We start from the raw sequence: 23,144 nt of genomic DNA, 5'->3' as shown, positions 1-23,144 counted from the left end.
GGGGCGCCCGCAGTGATGCTCCCGCAGGCTGCCTGCAGTCAGGACCAACTCTCTACGCACACCCTGGCCCAGCCAGTGCAGATTCGACTGGCATGTTGGCTGCATTAGAGGACCTGCCTCCTTGTGAGGCAATTTTTTTGTCAAATCTGGGGTGCCCCATCTTAGTTGCAAAACTGTAAGCAGTGAGGCCATGGGAGCAGGAGCATTTCCACGATAGGGGAGTTGCGGGTCTGCTGACTCACTATGCGTGCCAGCGGCACTGCTCTGCCATCCCTAGCACAGAGTGGGAGGGAGACAGAGCCACTGCAAAGATTGGTTGAGAGATAAGGTCACCTAGTGCCTCCGGTCACCGAATCAGAGTAGCTGGGGTTTTCATAATGTTGTTTGCCCATGCGGAGAAGAAAGAAACAAACCCCTTTACATGCTACCTGCAGATAGATCCCCTTCTTAACAGCCCTGACTTCATTTAGGTGCCTGATTTAAAACTACATGCATCAGAAAGGAGATTCAAGAATTAATTAGCTTTAAGCTGGACTGTTCCGATGTGCCAGGTGAGATTAACCCATTGCCGGTTGTGCTTGGGCACATGGGGCGTTTGGCACAGTGTCCTGGAACATCATCTGGTTCGTCAGGCATAGGTGTCCTCTCTTCCAGCAAGAGGCACATCCCACTAATCCCATGCTCGGGATCAATAACATGTTACGGTGCTTGCAGTTATTTCTCCCCAGGCTTGAGCTGTAAATGCCAGGGTGCTGTGACATCAGCTCTTCCAGGCGCAGCCTGTGCCAGGCGGTGGAGTGACTTCACCCTGGAGCAGGGGACCTCCCCGGACACGGCCCCCTTCCTCTCTAAGTGCAGGGTGCCTTCCTGCGGCTTGCTGCGGCTGACAGGACCACACAGCAGCAAGCGCCTTGGAAAAAGAAAACCACTGAACCCTACCAAGACAAAACTCTGTGCTGCATCCAGAGCCCAGAGGGAGGACGGGAGTGATAACAGAGCACACGTGGCAAGCGTTAGTCACGTTGCTTAATGAAGGGCTAGAAGGCACTCGCAGGCCCTGAATAGATGAAGGCTGCTCATGTGGATTTTCTGGCCCTGAAGTTAAAGAAACATAAGAGACCTTGTTCTTACAAGATTTCAGGTCAGGTTTTTCTATCGGAGATGCATCTATTCAAGATAACTGTGTAAGGGAGCTCTTCAAAGTGAGCTGAAAATGAAGGGGGTTGGGGAATTCCTCTTTTGCTTTTGAAAATCATCCACCAAGATGGCAACTGGGAATTTCCTTGAGCTGATGTTCTTGACATTTTTAGCTTCCCCATCATCTTCCTTTCCTCTTCCAGTCTCTCAGTTCTTGACCCTGTTCTTTCCCTGAGGTAAATACAATGCCAGGGCTAATTATCCAGGAAGGAAATACTAGCAAACGTCATAGGAAGAGTATGAGGTGAAAATCTTCTCTGAACAGTGGGCACAGCTGCCTGGTTAGAGCACCCTGCCCAACACGACGCTTATACTGCTGGCTCACGTTCTTTACAGACCATTTGACAGATGAGTTGCAATGCTCCTTGTATGTTCTGTAGTCCTCTGCCTGGCATTTTTTGTTGCTCCCTTTCCACATTTCAAATCAGCCATCAAAAGGAGCCGCAGGAGAGCCTGGTGCAGACAGGCAGGCTCAGGCTCTCTTTTAGCCCAGCTGGTCAAAAATAGTCTTGGGAAACTCTGTGAATCTTAGACAGGAGTAGAAAGAGCAGGACAGGTCACTGTTTAAAAAGTGACAGATGCTTTGCCATTGTGACAGCAGCCAGTCTGGCAACCACGTAGGGATGCTCTGCAGGCCACCAGTGCCCCACAGACCGTGGTCTAAGAGCCACTGTCTGCCATATGGATTTTTAATAACTTGGCCTTCGTGTTCTTTCAGTCACTGAAATATTTAGCATCCTTTTACCACTCTGCATTGGCCGTTCTAGTTCAAGGTCCCAGGAGTGCAAGGTTTGACTTTTCTCTCGAACAATTTTCAGCCTTCATAACAAGCAGGGTGTATTTTTTCCTTTCAGAAGAGAGGGATAGGCTGTAATTTCCTTTAACCTGCTCATGGAATTCTAGCCAGTAGTTTAATCGGTCTCAGAACAGGGGTCACCAATCCTTTTTCCCCTGTGGACACGTCATTGAATCAAGTGAGCAGGAGGGAGGCCATTCCCTGTGTTTATCCAGTAGGATAGCAGGCATTTTTAGGACTGAAGGAGATAGGTACTAATGTGTTGATTAAACAAACACATGCGGGCCAGTGCAACCAAGCTCACAGCCCAGAGACGTTACTGCTTTCATCAGCTTGAGTCTTACAGGCCATTGCATGAGTTCCAGACACAGCATCAGCTTGCACGTACTCTGCTTGTAATAGTTTTCTCACGGTATTCCCAGCATATGCTACCATTGCTGGGTCATTTCTGGTTTGTTGTGCTCTTTGGGGAATGGTTATTCCATTGGAGGGAGGAGTCTCACACTGCTTATTACTAGAACATTTAACATTTTAGCATCCTGCTTATTCATGGAATCACAGAATCACAGAGTGGCTGAGGCTGGAAGGGACCTCTGGAGGTCATTTGGTCCAAGCCCCCTGCTCAAGTAAGGCCATCTAGAGCCAGTTACCCAGACAGTTGTCCAGATGGCTTTTAACTGTCTCCAAGGATGGAGGTTCTACAACCTCTCCAGGCAACCTTGCCAGTGCTTGGTCACCCTCATAGTAAAAAATTGTTTCCTGATGTTCAGAGGGAACCTCCTGTGTTTCAGTGTGTGCCCGTTCCCTCTGCTGCTGTCACTGGGCATCACTGAAAAGAGCTTGGCTCTGTCCTCTTTGCACCCTCCCTTCAGGTATTTATATACATTGATCTCCCTGCATCTTCTCTTCTCCAGGCTGAACAGTCTCAGCTCTCTCAACCTTTCCACATAGGATTGATGTTTCAGTCCCATAATCATCCTTGTGGCCCTTTGTTGGATTCTTTCCAGTATGTCCTGCAAGGAGCAGGGAGTTGTACTTGATGATCCTTATGAGTCCCTTCCAACTTGAGATATTCTATGATTCTACGTCTGTATCTTTCTTGTGCTGGGGAGCCCAGAACTGGATGCAGTACTCTAGGTGTGGCCTCAGCAGTGCTGAGGAGAAGGGAAGGATCACCTCCTCTGACCTGCTGGCAATATGCCTCCTAATACAGTCCAGGATACCGTTGGCCTTTTTTGCCACAAGGGCACATTGCTGGGTTGTGGTCAACTTTGGGACCACCAGGACCACCAGGTCTCCTTCTGGCAAGCTGCTTTCCAGCCAGGCAGCCCCCAGCATGTACTGGTGCCTGCGGTTGTTCCTTCCCAGGTACAGTTTCAGTCTCATTCACTACATTCATCTACGCCAGGGTAAAAACATTCTGTAACAAATAAGTATCTGTCAGGTGGCCACCCTCCACCACACTGTTGTGCTCAGTAAAGGTCACAAAGCAAAGAAACAGTTGCTAATAGTCAGGCATGCCAGTGCCCAGCATCCCAGGCAAGGCTGCTGCCCAGGAGCTGTGGGAGGAGGGCGGCTCTGAATCACGCTGGCATGGCTTTGGAATTACATCCAGAGTCCTAGGCTTAGCAGATGGGGGCACAGGGCAGGTGAAGGAGGCAGTGTGTTGATCAAACTTCTGCTTTCACAGCTTTGAGCTCTATTTCCTTGGTTTTCTCAAAGCCGGTATGGCGCTTTTCCTCGGAAACCACTTAGGTACCCATCTTCCCTGTAGCTATGAGCCTCCTGAACCTGCTCTCTCTTTTTGCTTTTGTCCCTTTCCGTTTCAGTGCTGCTAACAAGGGAAGTCAACTCCAGCCTGTAGCCCTGGAGCTCTGCAGTTGGGACCACAACACAGCTCTGTGAAGAAACAATCTTATATCTAGATAGGAAATGAAAATACCAACCCACAGAGCACCCACTAAGAGTTCAAGCACAGCTCTTTGGGGTGAGGATAGGTTGCATAAACACTCCTACCACTTCTCTGAAGGCTGATTTTCACCTGATAGCCCAGGTGGGGGCTGCCCTAATTGGTACCAGCTGGGGAGAGATCAAGTGCTGCCTGCACCAGCCCTCCCTTCCCCTGCTGCAGTGATAACAGAGGCAGCTGTGATAGCATAGGCACCAGCTATCTCCTGACATTAAGGAGATCCTCCATCCAGGGCTGGTAGAGATTCTGTGTACTCTAGCAAGCAGTCTGGAGGAGCTACAGCCAAAACTGTCAGAGGTAAGAAGACTGTAAATGTGAAGAGGAAGCAGGAGCTGTGTGTCTCTGCAGTGTCTTGGGGTGTGGTTGGGGTGCAGAAGAGGATGAAGCCTGTGTTTTAGGCTTCTAATTCTGGATATGTCTGTGCTGTGAGTGCAGCTTGTAGAAGGAGACCCAAGAGTTTTAAAACAGTTGTGGTAGCTTGGAGAGCAATGCAGTCAATTCATTTTTCCTCAGATTTGTAGGTAGCTTTTAGCTTGTGAGGAGTTCCTCACTGCTGTGGCTATGTTGCTTAGCAGCCTCCAATTTAGCTGGTGATAGCAAACATGAGTAGCCTGACACCACCTATAGTTATGGCAGTGATTGCAGTACAGATGCAGCCCTCAGCATGCAAGTCTGAAAATATTGGCCAGTCTACCCATATGTAAATCTTGGTGCATATATTTATTTGTGTCAAGAACTAAATTAAATAGAAATGGATGGCTTGCCAGGGCTATAAAAATGTCAGGTCTTCACAAGAGCCCCATCTCTGCAAGAGCATTTGAAATATTGCATATATATTGGAGGGGATTAGAGCCAAATGAGAAGATACCAGACAGAGCAATAAGCTCAGCCTTGCACCTGTCTTGTTGGGGCTTGGGAGAAAAGAGACTGCAGATCCACCTTGCGACAAACAGAAGTTATTCTTAGGGAGCATGGCAGGCTCCTTGGGTGTATGTAGGAGTGGACACAACTTCACTGCATTTATGTAAGGGTTTTTTTTCTTCCCATTGAGCTTAACAGACAGGGTCTCTTTGATGATTTTGTGCTCAGCTTCTTCAGAAAATGGGGCTACATTTCTAATGTGGGGGCGGGGGGGGGGGGAAGTGAGCATGGCATACTAGCAGTAATGTGGGATCTGGTGTGAGTACTTGGGAGTGTCGTCTTTAGGGCTTCAATAATTTTCCTTTTAACAATTTAGATGTATGGTGCCCCTTTTAACCTGAGCAGTTAGGTTGAAAAACAAAACCCGAAAGGACAAAAGCACACCTTCCCCTCCTCAGTCCCTAGCCCCAGGATTGGCCTGGCTGAGGTAAGAGAACATGGTGAGAGCCAGATACTTGCACAGACCAAATCCTGTTTCTCACCCAGCCTGTAGGTTTTCTGCTGTTGCTGCTTTAGTCTTTGTCTGATACTTCCTCCTCTTCCACCACAGAGGTTATTTTTCTTTCCCTTTCACAAAACAATAGGTAACAGGGCTCTTCTGCCTATAAATGTCTTCATGTAGGGTACTAAGGCTCAGCCTAGGCATCATCTCTTAGCTACCTTATGCAGAAGATGGGGTTTTATCCAAGACATGCACTACAAATCTGTCACCTTTGGTACATCTGGCAGGTTGTTCTCCAGAGATGGTCAGGACTCAGATGAGAGAATCACTTACACATGAGGTGCAGACCAGAGTTGCTTGTTATGTGTGCTTTAACACAGCCTTCATCTCTAGCTTGTTCTCTAAAATCCAGGGTATGGGGAGGGGGCAAAAAAAAAAATAATGGAGCAGCGATCTTATTATCGCTCTTTCCTCTCCTGTTGTCTGATTTAAATGCAACAGCAGCCTGCAAGGAGGGTGTAATCTACTACAGACTTCACTTTGCAGCCAGCACACCAGATTGTCTGCCTATTCATAAGAAAAAATAACAAACAAAAGACTTCTTTGGGTGTACTCTTGTCTTCAAAATCTTGGCTCTCAAAAATCAAGCCAAATACAAGGCAAAGCTTGACTCCTCCTTTTCCATGTGTTATTAGTGTTTGAAGAGCAGTAAAGTAGTAGAGATACATTTGCAAGTGGTTTGAAATCATAATACGTTATCCAAGCCTTGGGCCCAGCTTTAAGTGCTCCAGACAAGAAGCAAGCTGCCTAGTTCTTAGCTGGTACGTTTAAAGACATGCCCGTGCAATAAGTACAGCTCCAGCTGTGGTAGTCCTGGCTACGCTGGGTTTCTGTCCAGGAGCCGATGTGGCCCCCCCTCAGAGGGTTTCATTCCAGCTGGCCTGGTGCAGCCATGGGGAGCTATGCACACGTCTGCTTTATGTGGCTGGAGCTTCAGCCGCTTATGTTTCTCTGGACACTCTAGTTGAAGGCATCGGATCCTGGCAGTGTTCAGGCATCCTTTTCCATCCCTAGCTGCCATCTACAGCAACCCTTGTCTAAGGGAGGGTCTTCTCCCAGCATAGGAGCTGGTGGCAAGGAGCTCTTTGGTGCCCGCTGGGCACTGCGGATGAAAGCCACAGCTCCTGCCTTTGTTCTTCCTTTGGTTCCCCTCTCATTGGCAAGCTGCAAGGGTAAACACGTGGAAGTGTCTGAGACATTAGGACATTAAGGGTCCTGTAAGAGGCCAGATTGCTAGAAATGGCTGTGGCCTTCCTGTTCACAGCAAGCCTGTAAGCTCTGCCAGCAAGCCTCATAACTGATAACAAGTAGAGGTCTAAGGGCCCATGGCTAGGTTTTATCATTCTTGACAGATCTGCTGACTTTTTGGTTTGTGAGAGCTGGGGACACAGCAGGGCTCCTGAATGGAGTAAGGAGCTGAGCTGACCCCAGTCTTCATTTGGGTTACGTGCCACATGTCCCTGCCTTGGTGTCATGCTGCTGGACACCCTCCTGCCAGCAGACAGAGAAGGTCCGTGGAAGCTAAGCTTGTCCCCTCTTGACAGCTTCATCCCCCTTACAGGCAGCTCTGCCTGCCTCTGCACTGTTGGCTGGTCCCACATTTGTCCTCCTGGGGATCCAGAATCTCACACAGGAGCTGCTGGGAGTGGAGCCAGGAAAGGTGGGAAGAGGAGGAAGATGGGACCAACGTCCTGGAAGAATGCCCTGCTAAACATCCTTAAGGAGAAATCCTGAAAAGGGACAGAACACAAAAAAACATGGAGGATGTCTGAGGCCAGGTGGCTGAGCTGCCTGAGGCAGAAACGTGCCAGAGTTCTCCACCTCACTGTGAGGTGTGAAAACAACCCCTGTGCAGGGCCTGTCAGAGTTGCTTTGGGGCCAAAAAGCCATTGCCTTATTTTGTATATATAGTAAAGCGAGATTTTGAGTTTGGGAATGACAGCGCTCAGCAGCCTGGCTGGAGCGGGGCAGGCAGGAGAGGTGTGGTGCTTTGGGATGCCCCCTCTGATGGCATCTTCTCTGCTCCCATTCTCCAGGGCAGGGCCCTGGGTTCTGCAGGTGAGTCTGATGGCTTACATGGTCCCAGTTCCTGCAGCGTGACTGCTTGTCTCCAAACATACTGTGCTTTTCTGATGTTCCTGGTTGGCTTGCCTGGGCTCTTGCTCTTTTAAAAAGACCAGGAGCACCTTCATGTTTCTTAGAAGCTATCACCTACCCTTCACTGTGAAACTGAGGTCAGTTTTTACAGGAGCTTTTCTCAGGCAGGCTCTCCTTGGTCCTGGCGAGGACTGAACAGATGTTCAAGAACAGTCTTAAGGGTTTGGCCTATTAATATTAAGTTCTACATCTTGCCATTTCCTATAAGTTAGTGTTTGTTTCACCAGGTTGTATGACCTTCTGTAGCAAGGCAGGTGATTATAGGACAAATTATCTCTCTACTGCCTTCCCTATGACTAGAGCTACAATTATGGTGGAATATATTGTTGCAGCAAATATTTTAGGTTGCATCTTAGGCTATCTGAAGGCAGAGCTGTGGTGGAGAGCTGAAGTGTTTCCAGAAGCTGATGAGGATGCTGGCTGGGTTGGTTTCTTTTAAATGAAAAGTTAGTTAGCTATTTATATTGTTGTAAACTATGATGGCCTAAGGGTATGAGAGCAGCAGAGTCTCTAGGGAGAGGAAGTATGAGCCTAGCTGATTTGTATGAGTTCCCAGGAAAAGGCAATTTGAGGCAATGCAAACCTTTTTACAGACTTAAACAGAAATCCCAAGTTTGAAACTGAGTAAGTTTTGGGCACAAATCCCTTATTCTCAGAAGCTCATACAGCAATACTAGTTGAGGTAGTAAAGCATATTACTTCTCCTTAAAAACCTTGCTTCTATTTATTTATGCATTTCAAGCGTTCTCTCCCCCATAATTTCAAAGTGTCATGAAATATTAACGCATTCATGCTTACGCTGTGCTTCAGAGGCAAAGGAGCACTTGTTCCCCTTTTACAAGCAGGGACAGAAGTGACTTTCTTGGAGCTGCAAAGGAGGACGCTGGCAGAGCAAGGCCCATGTGATGACATCTCTGTTACGGCAGTTCCTCTGATTAGGAAATGTACGTTAACCTAAGGAGCTTGAAATGGAAGAGGCCTGTGCTGTCACTCTGTGACATTCATAATTTAACTCCATGTTATGGGGAATGGTATTGAGTTGTGCTGTAATTTTAAACCGAATTTGGCCTTCATCTAAGTGAAGGTGTGGACGTGGCCAACTGCTCCGTTCCCCACCAGTGCTGAGCTACCACAGTCCAGGCGCCTCCTTTGATCGAGGATGTGCTGCACTAGCTCTTCCCTTGCACTGTCATCCATTATCCCGGAGGAGTGCATACAAAACTTTGATGTCTGCTCACTTATTTCAGAACTCAGTGGGGTAACGATTTGAGTTTTGAATTGCATCACTGTACAATGCAAAATGACCGCCCAGGCCTATTTCATGTCAAAAGTTATTTTTAATAGAGCTCTTGAGGGGAAAAGGAGAAAAATCTGGAGGACATGTGACCACTGTGGTTGAGACTGCAGTTTTCTGAGAAAGCAGGTCTGTATGGGATAAGCTGTACATCCATCACCCTTCCAAAGAGGAGACGGCACACAGACCAGAGCGAGCTCCAGAGACTGGCTTTAGTGCATCAGTATGAGCCCCAGTGCCGTAGAGGCAGGGAGTTGCCATTGACCCCTCTGTGTGCAGCCTGGGGGAGATTGATGGGGAGGCTATAGCCAAGCAGCCTTGTGACACGAGAAGCGGGAAGAAAGGAAGTGGGATACACAAACAGGCAGCATTTTCTTCCCAGCTTGATGACCACAGATGGTCAGGACCAGGGCTACTGCAATGCTGGAGACATCACTGCATTAGCGAGGTGGCAGTGGCCAGTTTTCTGCACAGATCCCTAAACTTCCCTGGTTGCTTTGGTATCTTAATTTGTGGTACCAGCTTTGGTGCTGTGTATAGTTTTAACACTTGTGACACTTCATCCTAGCAGCAGGACTATACTGCGGGGTGGGGAGATGATCTGCTATTATAGTTCGTGAAATGCTTCGTGTTGTGTTTCAGTAGGCTTGTAACAGGACATGAACCTGGTTTAGCAGGAGAGATGTAGCTGATGGGAGGTAATGTGTACAAAATCAGCTTATGTAAGGGTTCAGTGCCTCCAAGTGATGACTCTTCAGATCAACGGGAATGGCTCGTTCTGGAGAGAAGGGTACTGGGCAGATTGCTGTGGGTAGAAGGAGACCTGAATACAAAGACCTGAACCAAAAGAAACAGAAAACAGTGATTTATTTGTTTTAACATTCAAATACATGGGGTTTGATCAGGTTTGGGCACCTGGCTGGGGTGCTTTATTTCAGAGGCACCAGATTTTTGCCAGAATTTTCAATAACAAGCTGCATTTCAGAGGGCCTTGATTTATTTGTTCCCAGTACCAAATATGTAGATTTGGGTGGATGCTGGGCATTCCCTTACCCTGTGATACATTTCCATGCCTCAGTTTCTCATGACTGAAATGAAAATGTTAATAGTGAGCTTTATTTTTTGAGTTACTTTTATTATTTTGGGTCCTTTGATAGGAAGTATGTCCCGGTACAAGGTGGTGTATTACTCTGTGAAGGAAATAAGAAGAAATTCCTGAAAAAGTCTGCATTCTGGAAAAATACTGTACATTTATAATGGAAACAGAGATTTGATCTGTGAGCCCATAAGCATTTTCCAGCACAGGTACCACCCTCTGAATAGCAAATTTAACTGACTAGCAATAGGCTAGCTTTTCCAAGATACTTTCCGCATTTCACAGAAATAATCCATGAATCCCTAAAAAGCCACAAGCCACAGGACAGCCCCTGCTGATCTAATACCTAGAGCTATGTACACCAAAGTAGGATTTTGGCCTGCATGTATCCTTACTCTTCCACACAGTGCAGGATCAGTATGGAGGATAGGAGGCAATAGTCTTTGGGTTTTTATTCTTTGAGACTCAGGCTTACAATATTTTTTTTATCCCAGATTTTTCATCAACAGTGGGTTTTTTCTGTGTGTTTCCACCAACCCCCTGCACTGGCACAGAGGACGTTATCCATGAAACATAAACCAATGCCACTTCCTCCATGACCTTAGCTGTCCTCAGGTCTCCTGGCTCTGTATCTGCCAGTTCTACCACTGTATTTTGTAAACTCTGGCAGAAGCCTGTTTTTACTGAAAAAGGTTGTTTATAGTATTGGTAGACTGAAACAGGCTCCTTGATTTATCCCTATTTTAACATTTCTTCCTGTGGGTGATTGAGTTTAATTAAGGCTGACTAGTAAATATTTATTCTCATGACAGAAATAGGTCCAGGTTTGTCTGTTAAAAATGCTACACAGCTTGCCTCTTTGGCTTCAGCTAACTGAACCAAATGCTTGGCAATTTTATTAATACCAGTGAGGAAAACAACCTCAAACCCGATTGCCGCAAGCTTTTAACCATGCAGCTCTCCCCTGCCTGAGGAGCACCTCTCCCCCCAAGCATCCCTGTCCCCTGCATCCCGGGTCCCTGCCGAAGTGAAGCCCGTTGCCATGGAAGCCTCATTAAATCTGCATCTCGCCTGGCTGGGGCTGCGGCTGTATTTTTAGCCGGCAGTGGTTGCGTAAAGGCGGGGTGGGAATGGGACTGGGATGTGCCTTACATCTCGCCTTGATGGAGGCCAGCCAGGAACTACCACTGGCCAAAAGACATGTCCTGCTCAGGAAAGCTCTCGTGGGCCAGGCAGCCCTTGGCAGCCCCTGGTGCTGCTAGAGCAGAGCAGGGGGGAAGATGCAAGATGCAAAGCAGGTCTTAATGGCCAAGCAAGCTTTTGGGTGGTGGCATAGTTCTGTGCAGTGCCAGGGGGTCCAAAGAACTGGGGTCTCTTTAGGTTAGACTGAACATAACAAATCTCTCTTGACTTGAGCAAGATCTTAACACCTGGAGGGGTAGGAAGAAGCTCATCTGAGCGCAGCTGAAGAACATTGCTGTGCTCTGAGCCATGAATATTTTTGGGGAAGTGATGCCACATATAAGCACATAGCCCCCAAAAGAAGGAAATGGAGCTAGATGGTGTTATAGATGCTCAGGGTGAATCCAGTCTTGGGTGCAGTCTTGCCTAAATTAATTTTTGGAAGGACTGGATTTGAGCCTATCTCCCTGTTTGAGGAACACAAGGCACTGAAGAATCTGAAATCTGCACTTACTATTAAAAAAAAACAAAACAAAAACAACCAACCTAAAAAACACCACACATGTTCGCTCTTGGTCATTTCAAATCAGATTTGCTGGCGGTGGAAGATGAAAAAAGAGGAGGTTTTAGTGTGTCTCAGCACTGTCAGGATTTCTTGGCTTAAAATATGGCGCTGGGCCCTCTTCTCTCTCAGCACTGAATCCCAGCAGTGCTAAATGCTCCAAAACCCAGATTTTTATCCTGAATTACACATGGGCAATCTTTCAGTCTTCAGTGGGTCTCACAGATGGCCAGGAAAGCCTCGTCTAGCCTGCAAAACTGTTATTATTTGTGCTGAGGCATGAGGAGGAAAGAGTCCAGGTTGACTGTAAACTAATGATTCTTGTCTTTAATAAAAGTCATCTCTTTCTTTGGAGGCTGTGAAAATTTGATGTGGAGCAGTTGGGCTAAAATTAAATAGAGCCCAATGCTGCCATCCTGTACAGTCACCCTCCGTCAAAGCGGAGTCCTATGTGAAGCTCCAAGGGCTAGTAAGGACTGTTACTATCATGGCTTTTTAAAGAGATGGCAATATCATTAGAAGCAGGGTTTTTTTCTCCTTTTTCCACAGTCACCGATCTCCAAATGTCTGTCTCTGTAGGAGGCACCAACTGGTAAATAAACATTAAAAAAAAAAAAAACCAAAAAAACAAACACAAAACCAACAACCCAAGATTATGTCTAATTTTCTGGAAGTGGGATGTGACCTGGATCTCTGTAGGTGAGTGTGCCTGACAGAGCCAACTTTTGCAGCTGCAGGCTATCCCTGCTGTAGACCATCTCCAAGTCCTCCATGGGTTATTTCTAGCTTCAAGACTGGCTCTGCAGACCCTTCTCAACACGAGGACCAATGCCTGTGGTTTGCAGGGGCTCTCCTCTACAGCTGTAGGACCTGCAACTCATCTTCAGTCTTGCTATGAGAGTACGGCAAGTGATGCTTTGCCCAGGCAGCCTCATTGCTCCTCATCCAGTGTCACGATTATGAGTCTTGCATGGCTTAAGTGGAAGGAAGATGGGCTTTTCAGACTACTTCAGAAAGCCCTAAATGCCATCTTCTGACTCCTGCTCAGGTCCTGGCTCTGGATCAAAGACACAAGCTGGTGAGCTCCTGCTTGGTGGCACCTGCCGACCCAGGAGGGAGCATGTGGGTTGGGACCTGGAAGGCCTAGGGCACTTTTTGTGCTGGTGCAGCCTCTATGCACCGGCCATGCTGCTGCAGATGGGTCACGCAACAGAAATGGGCTGCTGTGCTGCAGTGTGGAGCCAGCACCGCACTGCTCCGGCAGCAGCCCCAAGTGCGAGGGGTGCCTCCCGGGCAGCAGGGAGGCTGTGTGGGTGCCAGGGGAGCACGGGGCGGGTGTCTCTCATTGGTGTGTTTCATTCCCAGCTGCTCCAGCTGATTGCTGCTTGTGAAGTCAAGCAAGTCTTTGATATCGGCTCTGCTTTAGTTTAGCTTCTGTAAAGCAGAGATAAGCGCAGCCTACCCACAGATACGAAGCTAGGGAGAATCTTAGACCAACGAGGCATGTTTTCAGATCCTGTTTGTGGGTATTCAGCATCAGATTGGGGGGCTTTTAGCATTTAGAGAAGTTTCTCAGCATACATCTTACTCCAGTGCCTTTCTGAGGTGGCTAAGGAAGCCGGGGGTGGGGAGTATGATGGCAGGGAGCAGAGCTAAGGACAGCATCTGAAAAATAGAATGAGCCACTGATAAACACAGACAGACATGGTGGTAAACAGACAGACAGAGCAGAAGGCTCCCGCTCCTGACAGTCTTCCCAGCATATAGCAGTTTCCTTGTAAGAGTGCTGACACTCACTGCAGGGCACATGTGAAGTGAGCTGGAAGGAAGCAGAGGCTGGAGCAGGGAGGAGCAATGCATTGCACCCAATTACATTCCAGCTGGGCAGAGAGCTGGGATGGGACCTCCTTTCAGAAAAAGTCAAAATCAGCTTGAAAAAAATCAAGTGCACCTTTTCCTTATTCTTCAGAAGCTCTTCATCTGGGGTTTCAAGTCCTAGAAAGTCTCCCAGATCCATAAAGGGAAAGACTCTTGATGGAGTCAGGGAGTTAATATTTTTTTTTAGGTGAGAGGGCTAGGAGGGTAAAGGGTGAGCTAATTAAACACAGTGCCTCCTCTGAAACCATGAGAGATTTGTTTTAGAGGTTTGCATGAGGTTTTAGCCTTCAGAGCAGTTGCGTCATGTTACTGAACTCCCAAAGATGTATTTACTGATGCTGGGTTGAAGAGTACTGCACCCACCACCAAGCTGGGTGGAAGACCAGGGCTGCAAGAATGGTTATTTTTTGTTATGGTTCTAACTAGATGGAGAGAAGTGTGTGAGACCAGCCTGCAAACCCAACATTCAGTGGGAGTTTGATAGGATATATGTTAAAGTGCATCAGGAGTGTGGCTGGGCTTTGTCAGAACAGGTCAAGGCAAACAATTGTTTGGTGGTGCTATCAGAACTTGGGAGAGGACAGCATCGTTTATTAAGGTCTGAGGTGTTGAGGGAGTTGTAATAGGACGGCTTAGACAGCGAGAAGGGGAACAAGAGTCAAAGAACATGTTGGGATGAGGGTAGGGCAAACTTTTAGCATGGGTGAAGAGGCTTGGTGCTGATTTTTGCCATGAGGTAGAGAGGGCAGGAGGAGACTCCTGTCTGTCAGCCAGGGACCCCAGGAGGAGTTCAAGCTGTCTCCGATGTGGATCGGTCAGCAAGCTTTGCTAAAAGCACTTCCCACAAAGTGGGGTCCACGTGTGAAGGCCAAAGTGTTGGAAATTATAGCAGTAAGATGGTAGAGGACCTGCCTGGGTGGTTGGGGGCTGTGCAGACTGTGGTGTGTTTGGTCTGTCTGATGGGGTCATGCCAGCATGTGGCACTTGTCCCTGTTTCTGGCTGAGCTGGGCTGTCCCGTGAGGGGACTGGCTGTGGAAAGGCAGGGGGATGTCTGGCAGCTCGGCTCTTTGGGAGTCCCGGCTCCTTGGGAGTTGAAGCCTGGTCACTGGCAGAATTCGGCGAGGCTTGAAGGTTGCCCTGCTCCTAGATTTAACCCCTCTGAAACACCCTTCTTCACTGCAAAACTGGCTGATGGCATGACTTTTGTTCAGTTTATAAATAAGGAGGTGGCCTTTTTACCGTCCAAAGCTCTGGATTCTGGAAGTACGAGCCCAGCAGGGGCTGGCTTCCTTCTGGGAACCTGCAGCTCCTCCCAAGGCATTAACTTCTGGAAGCTAGCGAATGGCCCTGTTTGATATTTTTTTTCCGGTGTGTTTTTATTTGGTAAGAAATATAATTTAAAAAGCCCCAAAGAGTGAGATGAAATGGTGTAACTGAGTGTCCTCTACCCTATTTTCAGTGCTACAGAAGAGAAGAAAATGGTGAGCCTGGTCAAATGTACAGGACCTTGGATAAAGAGGCAATGGCTCTGTGTAAATGGTTGGATACACAACTTTGATGTTGCTGTGGCAATTCCACGTGCTGTCCCTTATCTTGGTCACAAGAAGCCTGTGACTGGAGCCAAAGGACCCCAGCTCTGGCTCCAGCTCCTTTTGTTCATATATAACAATTGTATCTGCAGCATGCAGAGCGGGCTTGTTTCAGGCTGGCAGCTGCGCAGCGCTGTTTGCAGCTCATTAATTTCCTGCAGATTGCTGCCTTGCCATTCCGGTGAATGTAGCACAACTCCAGTGGCTGGGCTGAGCACTGCCCTGCTGAGCTGAAAGTGCCGTCTGCACCAGGATGGGGGAAGAACAGATCAGGGAGGGGAAAGAGGGACTTGCAAGGCTGATGTCCAGAGAGATTTGCAATGGGGAAGTTTGCTTCACTCCCTACCATCTTTGCTGTGCTTTGAGCGCTGCAGTCTGAGGATGCTGTCATGCACAGGAGCCAGGAATGAGGTCTAGGCAGGCTGGGGGGATTGAGGTGTGCCAGCTCCCATGCTGAGAATTGGGCAGACTATTCTGACCTTTCTTGGAAAGCCAAATTTCGTTGCCAGTGTAGTAAGTGTAGGACAGTGAGTCTTGGGAGAAGCCGTGTTAAGAGGAGCCCTTGGTCTCCCCCTTTGTTGTCTGTGCTGGCAAGAGCAGTGCTTGGGCAGTAGGTGTGAATCTCTGATTGCAGTTGCACATCTGGGCTGTGCCTGCGGCTGATGCCAGCCCAGAGGGATATGCATGGGGGAGATCAAGGACCTGTAATCCACCTCCTCTCCCACACAAAAGCCACAGCCTGGCTTCAGTGGCAGTAGGATCAGCAAGCTGTGGTCTCTGTGGCCATCAGCCTCCCCTCCTGTGCTGGGTGGCCCGGCCCCAGTGTGCCAGCATGCCCCTCCCTGCACTGCTGGGGAGCCTTGGGTCACTCTGTCCCCAGCTGTGGCCCCCTTTCTGCCTTCACTGTCAGTGCCAGAGAGAAAGCCACCCCAATTATGCCAGGAGCCAGCTGGGTACGGAGTCAGTATGAGCTTGTGAAGCAGCATGGCAGTAGAACTGGAGTGGAGCTCCCAGAGGGCTGCTTTTGGCACTCGGGCAGCAAAGGCTAGCATATCTCTGCTGGGATGCCATGCAACACTGCAGACTTGACTTTGGGCATCCCACATCAGAAGGTTTTTGCAAATTCATTGGGAGTTCAGAGAACTGAATTTTGAAGTCAGATGAAAGAAGCTGTGTAGAGCTCAGCTGAGCTACAGCCAGCAGTGGCTGGCATGCAGGCTTCCAGAGCTGCACCCAGAGAAGATCACGTGGGTGGTTGTCCTCTGGATGTCAGGGGTGTGGATGACCAGAGGGTGCGGGTGGTTATCAGCACTAACAGGAGTGATGAGCTGAGGCAGGGATCGGTTCTCAGCACACGCCCTGGGGCAGCAAGCTCAGGTTGATGGGGTATGTTCTCCCGAAGGAGCAGTGCCAGCCGTTTGGGTCCCTTCAGACCTGCGTGACAAAGCACTGAGCAATGCGTGGCAGGGCCACGCCACTGGGCAGCACTGGGGGCTCATTTCAGCTAACAAGCTTCAGCAATTACTGCCCTGGGAGGAATTTAAAGCCTCCCTGGGCTGGTGAGGGTTGTTTTGAATCTGGCACTTCTCATTCCTCAACTTCATCCCCCCCCCCTCAGTCCCCACCTTCTTGTCCTCGCCAGCATCTCCATGGCAACCCTGTTGCTGAAGAATAGAGAAGACATCTAAATATAGCTTCCAAATCTCCATGCCTTCAGCGAAAAGTCTAAAACCAGGGGCGACAGCTTGAAGCACTGGTCTGCTAATACCAGCCAGGGAAGAATGTCTTGCAGGTGGGATTTGGAAGCACTGTGGTGGGACGGGGGTCACTTCTAGCTGAATGCCAGTTTCATGTTTGCTCAGGACATCTCAAGGGGCTTTGAGGTAGACCAGACTACTCTCTCCTGTCCAGGACACTCCCATGCCTGCACCCTGTCAGGTTTTGGAGCCATTCTCTAGAGCAAACAAAAGCATCTCCAGTACTTCATTTGGCCATCAATATCCATGATGGGTTTTGACATCATAGGCTTTTGTTGTGGTGCGTTAGACTAAGCTGGAAGCAGAAAAATTCTGAGACCTTTAGTAAGGAATAAATTATCTTCCTTCTTTCTCCGCCTTCTACTTTTTCTGATATTTTCTACTGTGACCACAGTGAAGTTGTGGCAGAGGTTTTTGCGCCTTTTAAAAAATCCTTTCTGAGAGTAAAAGGGCATAGCATCTTCTCAGTGAAGCTGTTCCCCTGGGAGCCTACACAAGGTAGGGAGGAGAGGAATGTCCATGCCCAGGGCCCTGGCACTGCTTTGCACCTACGCCAGGCTGATAACCACCAGAACTGTCTGGTTTTATGGGCTGCCAAGTTGAATTATTACTTGTACAAGACAAGGGTTTATTGTACAGACCTCAACAAGTAGCTCCGCAGTCTGTCAAGACTTTGCTTTCCCGTGGCCCTGAAGCATCAAGTTTTGTAGGGTCAGCAAGAAAAAGCTGACCTGCTTGTGTCTGTACACACAGCTTCAGTGTTTGGAGCCAACAGTCTGCAAGGTGACGCACAGATCAGCCTAGATTTTTTATTTTTTTTTTAAGAGGAACTTAAAAAAAGAGTATAGATGAAGATATTTAACAGGAAAAAAAAAAACACCCTTTATTAAACTGAATAAAGAAAAAAAACCTGTGGAGCTGGGCTATTATGTTTGTACAACCCAATGTAAATACCAGCAGCATAGACCCAGCTGAGAGAAGGGGAGAAGGGGGGTTTAACAAACTGTGGTTTTCCCCTCTTTGCAGAAATTCTTAAAAGCAAATTGTGGCATCTTTCCTTGAAGAACCCTGCATATTGGAGCATTTGATCATGCTTGAGCAAAGTGAAATACAGATTGCTTTGGAAATCTGCTTGTCTGGCAGGGTGACTGCATTCAGGAAGCTCCCAGAGCATTTTTTGGTGCTTCCTTACCGTGGCTTTCCCAGCTCTTCAGGGCTTCTGAGTTGTGTAAGGCATTTGCCACTTATCAGCTCTGGTGCTGATCCCCATGGCTGACACATATAGATATACGTATCTCTTGTGTTGCCCTGAATAACATACCAGGTACTTAAGGATTTTTTTTTGCAAGGGGTGACAATGCTTAATGGGTTCACCTGCCTGCAACTTAGCAGCTGTGGTATCTCACTGCCAGTACGGTTATTTGCACTAGTACAAAGTAGGTGTGAAACACTGTCCTGTGAAGTTGGCAGCATTTCATGTCCCTTTGCAGGGTTGGGTGGCAGTGAGACTTGAGGTCTGAGCTGCTGTGCTGGAAGCAAGCACAAACTGAAGAGTGAAGACGACCAGAAACTCAAAGTGACCCCTTTAGTTTTGCCATCCAATATGGAGGAAGGATAAGGCTTAGGTGAATATATATTTTTTTTAAGAAAATTGATTTATTTTTACCAGATATCACTATAAATCTTCTACTGGTAACACTTTAAAAATTTCTAATACAAGTAAAGACTTCTAAAAATACAGCTTTAGTCTTGGCTATGTCCCTTTAGTTAGCATGTGCCAGCTACTAAAGCATTTTCAATAGTTCTAATTGAAACATGAGCCAATTTACTAATTAGCCAAGACTACATGGGGAATACACAAAGGGAAAATGCCTTTCTGTGTCAATATTTCCTCCTTTATCCTTTACAAAGACCTGGTGTGACGTGAACAAACTGCACCACCAGCAGCCAGGCAGAGCCCCTACGCTCCTGGCTGTCCTGAGCAGAGTCCCACGCAGTCCCGCAGAGGTGGGCATGGAGTGGCACGCAGGGTTTTTGACTGGGGTCCTTGTCTCTGCCTTGGAGTACAGCCACTTTTTGCATGGTGTCTTCCTCAGCGGATCTTCTTCTCCCTCCCTGTGGCTTGCTGTAGCAGAGGTGGATGTTTCTGGCCCCATCCCTCACAGCAATGGAGCAGAGGTTCCCTGTGTGCTGTACGCAGGGCAGGGATAGGGGCTTGCAGAAGGGCTCTAGGTGGCCTGGGCAGGTCCCAGCCCCTGCCTATGTGGAGGGGGGCAGCCGGGGCATAGGGAGCCCTCCTTGCTAGGTGAGCCAGCAGGCAGTGCCGCAGGCTTCTTTCCCCTCCCTTCCCAAGCACGTTATACCTTGGAAGTCTGGGTGGACATTACAAAGGACTTCCATGGGGAAAGATGGTCCAAAAAAACATCTCTACTGCGAAGCTTTTACAAACTAGTTGTGCAAACACCTACCTGTCAGGAATGGCTTGGTGAGAGTGGCTCTGCTGAGGCAGAGTGATAGCTGACTGCTAACAGCTGCTTTTTCAGCCTGATTTTCTGAGGTCTTTTGGTTCCCTAATGGCATAAAGGAACTTTAGCAAGGAAGAGGAGGTGCCTTGGAGAAATGCACAGCTCCCTGCAAATGAGAACTAAATCAGATGAAGCAGAGTACGTTGATACATAAATAAGTGATGCTTCCACCACTAGTTCAAGCACTCTCTGCTCTCTTCCATCACCCTCCTTATGGCTGTGTCACTGTAACATCTTCCACATTAGGAGTTCAAAGCAAGTAGGGACTGTCCCCTATCAAATCACTGCGAGAAAGAAGCATCACAGCCACAGCATGCATGTAGAAACTGAAGCACAAAAGTATCAAGTGACATGCGTGGATGCCTTCAGGCCTGCCTGGAGAAAATATATAGGCCATATAGCGATTAGCACTGCAGAGAACCCTATTTTAATGATAAAATAACTGGTTATCCCATAGGCCAGCTTGAAGACAGAAGAGAAAAAAACCAGTTTGGGGATGGGCAGACTTCTGTCTAGGATGCTTTACAACTGACTAGTCTGGTAGTGAAGCTGTTTGGGCTGTTCCCCATGTGCTTGCTACACAAAGTCGGGTGGCTCTTGCACAGCTGCTCTTCCAAGGTCTTCATGAATGACAGAGCCAGTTCCTGGAAACTGGCCCATAATGGCTTGTCTCCAGCTTCTGTACTAGCACCAGTTCTTCTGTAACTCGTACATCAGCAAGTTGCACATCAATGATCTGCTTCAAACTCTATCCTGACAGTTTGTCTATTCTGTTGGCATCTGCTTAGGTAATTGGTACCAATGTCTGCTCTGACCTTAGAGGCACCTTCAATTCTTACCTGGCTGCCAGAACAAACTGTGACCATCAGCAGTGGCTGCAGCTGGATACTTCAAAACTTGTTTCCCCCTGCTCTGTAATCCCCATGGGAGTAAAAAAAAATCTTTCATGGGCATGATCTTAAACCCAATGTGTAACCTGTCTATCTTGGTCATATTCTGGATAGGTTCCTAAAGTACCAGGGTTTCCTGTTGAAATTAAGATCACTCAGCATCTCCTTGGTGAGTTTAGTGGATCTGATTTGGGATCTAACGATTCTCCCCCTTGAACACCTCTCTTTGTCTGTGCTATGTGACAGCATAATCCTTTGCTTCAAAATGGCTCAGGTTGTCCCACTCTGGGTTACTTGATGCACAACCCCATGTGACCATGGGATGCATGGATGTGCACCCATCGCAAATCAGATGAGGATTGGGGTATATCAAGATGTGTCAAGAATGCTGTGACTTTACCCAAGGTATATGCGCTAATGATTCCCATCAATGAGTTACTAAAGATCTCCTGGTACTTCTTACTGTCCCAGAGATGTTTACCTTCCAGTCCTGGCTGCTTTCCATCCTGGCTAACAGCATCCCACCAGGGACTGTAAATCCTGCCCTTGTGCAGCCCTGCCTGTTTCAATGGTATACACTATGTGATATGTTCTGACTTACGCTGTTTTTAGAGCTGAGCCTTATTTTACATTCCAAAGTCACGCAGACACATCCTCTTAACCTTCTCGGCAATAATTCCTGCAAATGAGAGTCTGCACACAGAGAGATACTCAATATTTTCTAGCACATTAATCAAATAACCATCCAGTTGTTGCCTTGTGTGTTGGAAGTGGACGTGTTGTCAAATGAAATGATTTTATAGATTATCTTCTGTACTACCCAGATGGGGAATTTAGCAACATCATGTGCACAAAGTCCTTTAGGAGAAGATCAATGTCTATTCATTTCATCTTCTTTTGCTTACTCAAGGAAATCTCATACTTAATGTTGCTCCCCAGAGGAGCTTTCCCATCCCTAGCTTTTAAAACCAGAGATTGTTTCTAAGTGCATGTTGAAAGGAAAGCCCAGACCACCATCATCTGAGGGCTGTTGGTGGCAGCTTGCCATGACACCGAGAAAAAAGAGTGAGTGGGCAGCTATCCTGACTTCTGTATGGCCAGGTGCTCCCCAGGAATGCTGCCTTTCAGCTTGCCCTGCTGTGTCACAGCCCAAACCGAAAGCATCGTTCAGTCTGCTGAAAACACCACTGAGGCCTGAATTAAAGAACTCTTCCCACCCATGTACACCTGCAGGGAATGAGATTGGACTATGCTGTGACTTTGTGCTGGTGGTGGGGCTTGTGGTTTGCACAGTGGCTCCTTACTGCTAGGAAAGGCTTTTGGATGGTTTCTGTTGTTCTCTACTTTTGAGCTGTCTGAAGTACGTCTTGGCCACAGCCAAGCTGTCAGAGAGAAAGCGGAAGGCTGAAAAGTGTCCTCCTTTCCCTGTACGGAGTGACCAGAGGCTGGGGAGTGAAAGCTGCTCAGCTGAGCAAGGTGGGCTTCAGATCCCTCGCTTCCCATGACGGTGAGCATGCCCATTAGGGCAGCTACGCTGCCCTGCCTCCATTAATTTCAAGAAGCTGTCAGGATGTTCTTGCAGCAAAATGTTCCCAAGCCTCTTGCTCTCGCGCACTTTCTGCTTCTTGGTGTCCTCCTGTCACATCTCTCGCATTAATGTGATGTCTTCCCCGGGCAGTGTTATGCTCCAGCCCTTCTCCCCATCCATCTCCTCCTTTCTCCATGCCTCCAAGGAGGTAGCTCTCAATGCGGCTACAGGTGAGAGATGAGATCACATGGGAGCAATCTGTGTTTTTGGCCTCCAGATGATTTATGACAGCTCAGGATGCAGCTGTAGCTACAGTTGCTTTCATAGCACTGGAGAGGAGTGAGGTGCTCACAGTGGCTGGGGAGCTGCAGAGCCCGGGAAGGGGCAGCCCCCATAGCCACAGTGGGCAGGGAGGGGTGGCCTGGTGGCCCACTGCAACTGCCCTCCATCAGCACTGACCTTTCCATGGTGACAGCTAGTGGAGCAGCCAGCCAGTTGGGTGAAGGGCACTTCCCCTCAGGGGAACAAGCCCAGCCACACGTCCTCATCCTCGCAGGCTGCAGAGTGACCCGGGAGCAGGGATGCTGCTCTTCCCTCTGCCACAAAATCCCAGCAGAAGGTTAACTGCTTCGGTGATGTGGTGCCGGGACTGCGGACCCTCACCCACTTCCCCGTCCCACTGCACATTCCCTACAAACTTCTGCCGTGCTCCTTCTGCCCTTGCATGAGGAGGTCTGGCAACATGCTGGCTCTGGAGCAAGAGTAGGTGGTGGCTGTGGTTTGGCTGGAGCCTCTGTCCCACCACCCCACAGGTGGTGCGAGGGTCCCCCTGCCACACAGCCCACACCGCCGGGCTCCTGCGCGGGGTCCCCAGAGCTTTCACGGTGCGGTGGAGCCTCCGAGCACTCACTGCCTCTCGGCAAAGCTGGGGAGGTGCGGTCTGGCACCCCCTCCTCCTCTGGGATTCGGTCACATTGGGTGAGGGGTGCAGGGCCCTGCCTGTGTCCGTGTGGGGCACCTGCAGCTCGGGTCTGTGGAAGTTCTGCCCCTCACCTGTTGTTTCAGAGCTGGGTAAAAGGCCCTTTTCTCCCTGTGGCTCAGAGTGAAGGAGGAAAACATGAATTTACCAGATTGGTTGCCAGATTCAGACACTCTTTTTTGAAAAGCCACCTGAGGCTTGAGTGTGTGGTGAGGGTCCAATCTGCAACAGAGCTGAGCTGGTGTAGGAGCCCAGCAGGTTTGCTCTCTCAGTGTCCTCACCCAAAGGGACTTGCTTTTGCAAAGCCAGCATCTTACTGTG

General features: G+C 48.5%; 1 protein-coding gene across 5 annotated transcripts in view; it reads left to right on the top strand.

The window, feature by feature from the left end:
- Positions 1-23,144, top strand: part of SLC8A3 (solute carrier family 8 member A3) — a 114,507-nt gene that overhangs the window by 64,482 nt on the left and 26,881 nt on the right. The window contains exon 1 of one of the 5 annotated variants that reach the window (XM_056347413.1): positions 4,015-4,259. The exons of the other annotated variants lie outside the window; for them this stretch is intronic. The gene's annotated coding sequence lies outside the window, so the exon portion shown is untranslated. Of the gene's footprint in view, positions 1-4,014; positions 4,260-23,144 lie in introns of those variants that run through there. 5 annotated transcript variants of the gene reach the window in all.

The sequence above is a fragment of the Falco biarmicus genome, chromosome 7 (assembly GCF_023638135.1).
Source record: "Falco biarmicus isolate bFalBia1 chromosome 7, bFalBia1.pri, whole genome shotgun sequence".
In the NCBI taxonomy this organism is placed as follows: domain Eukaryota; kingdom Metazoa; phylum Chordata; class Aves; order Falconiformes; family Falconidae; genus Falco; species Falco biarmicus.
This window is presented reverse-complemented; position numbering and strand designations above follow the sequence as displayed.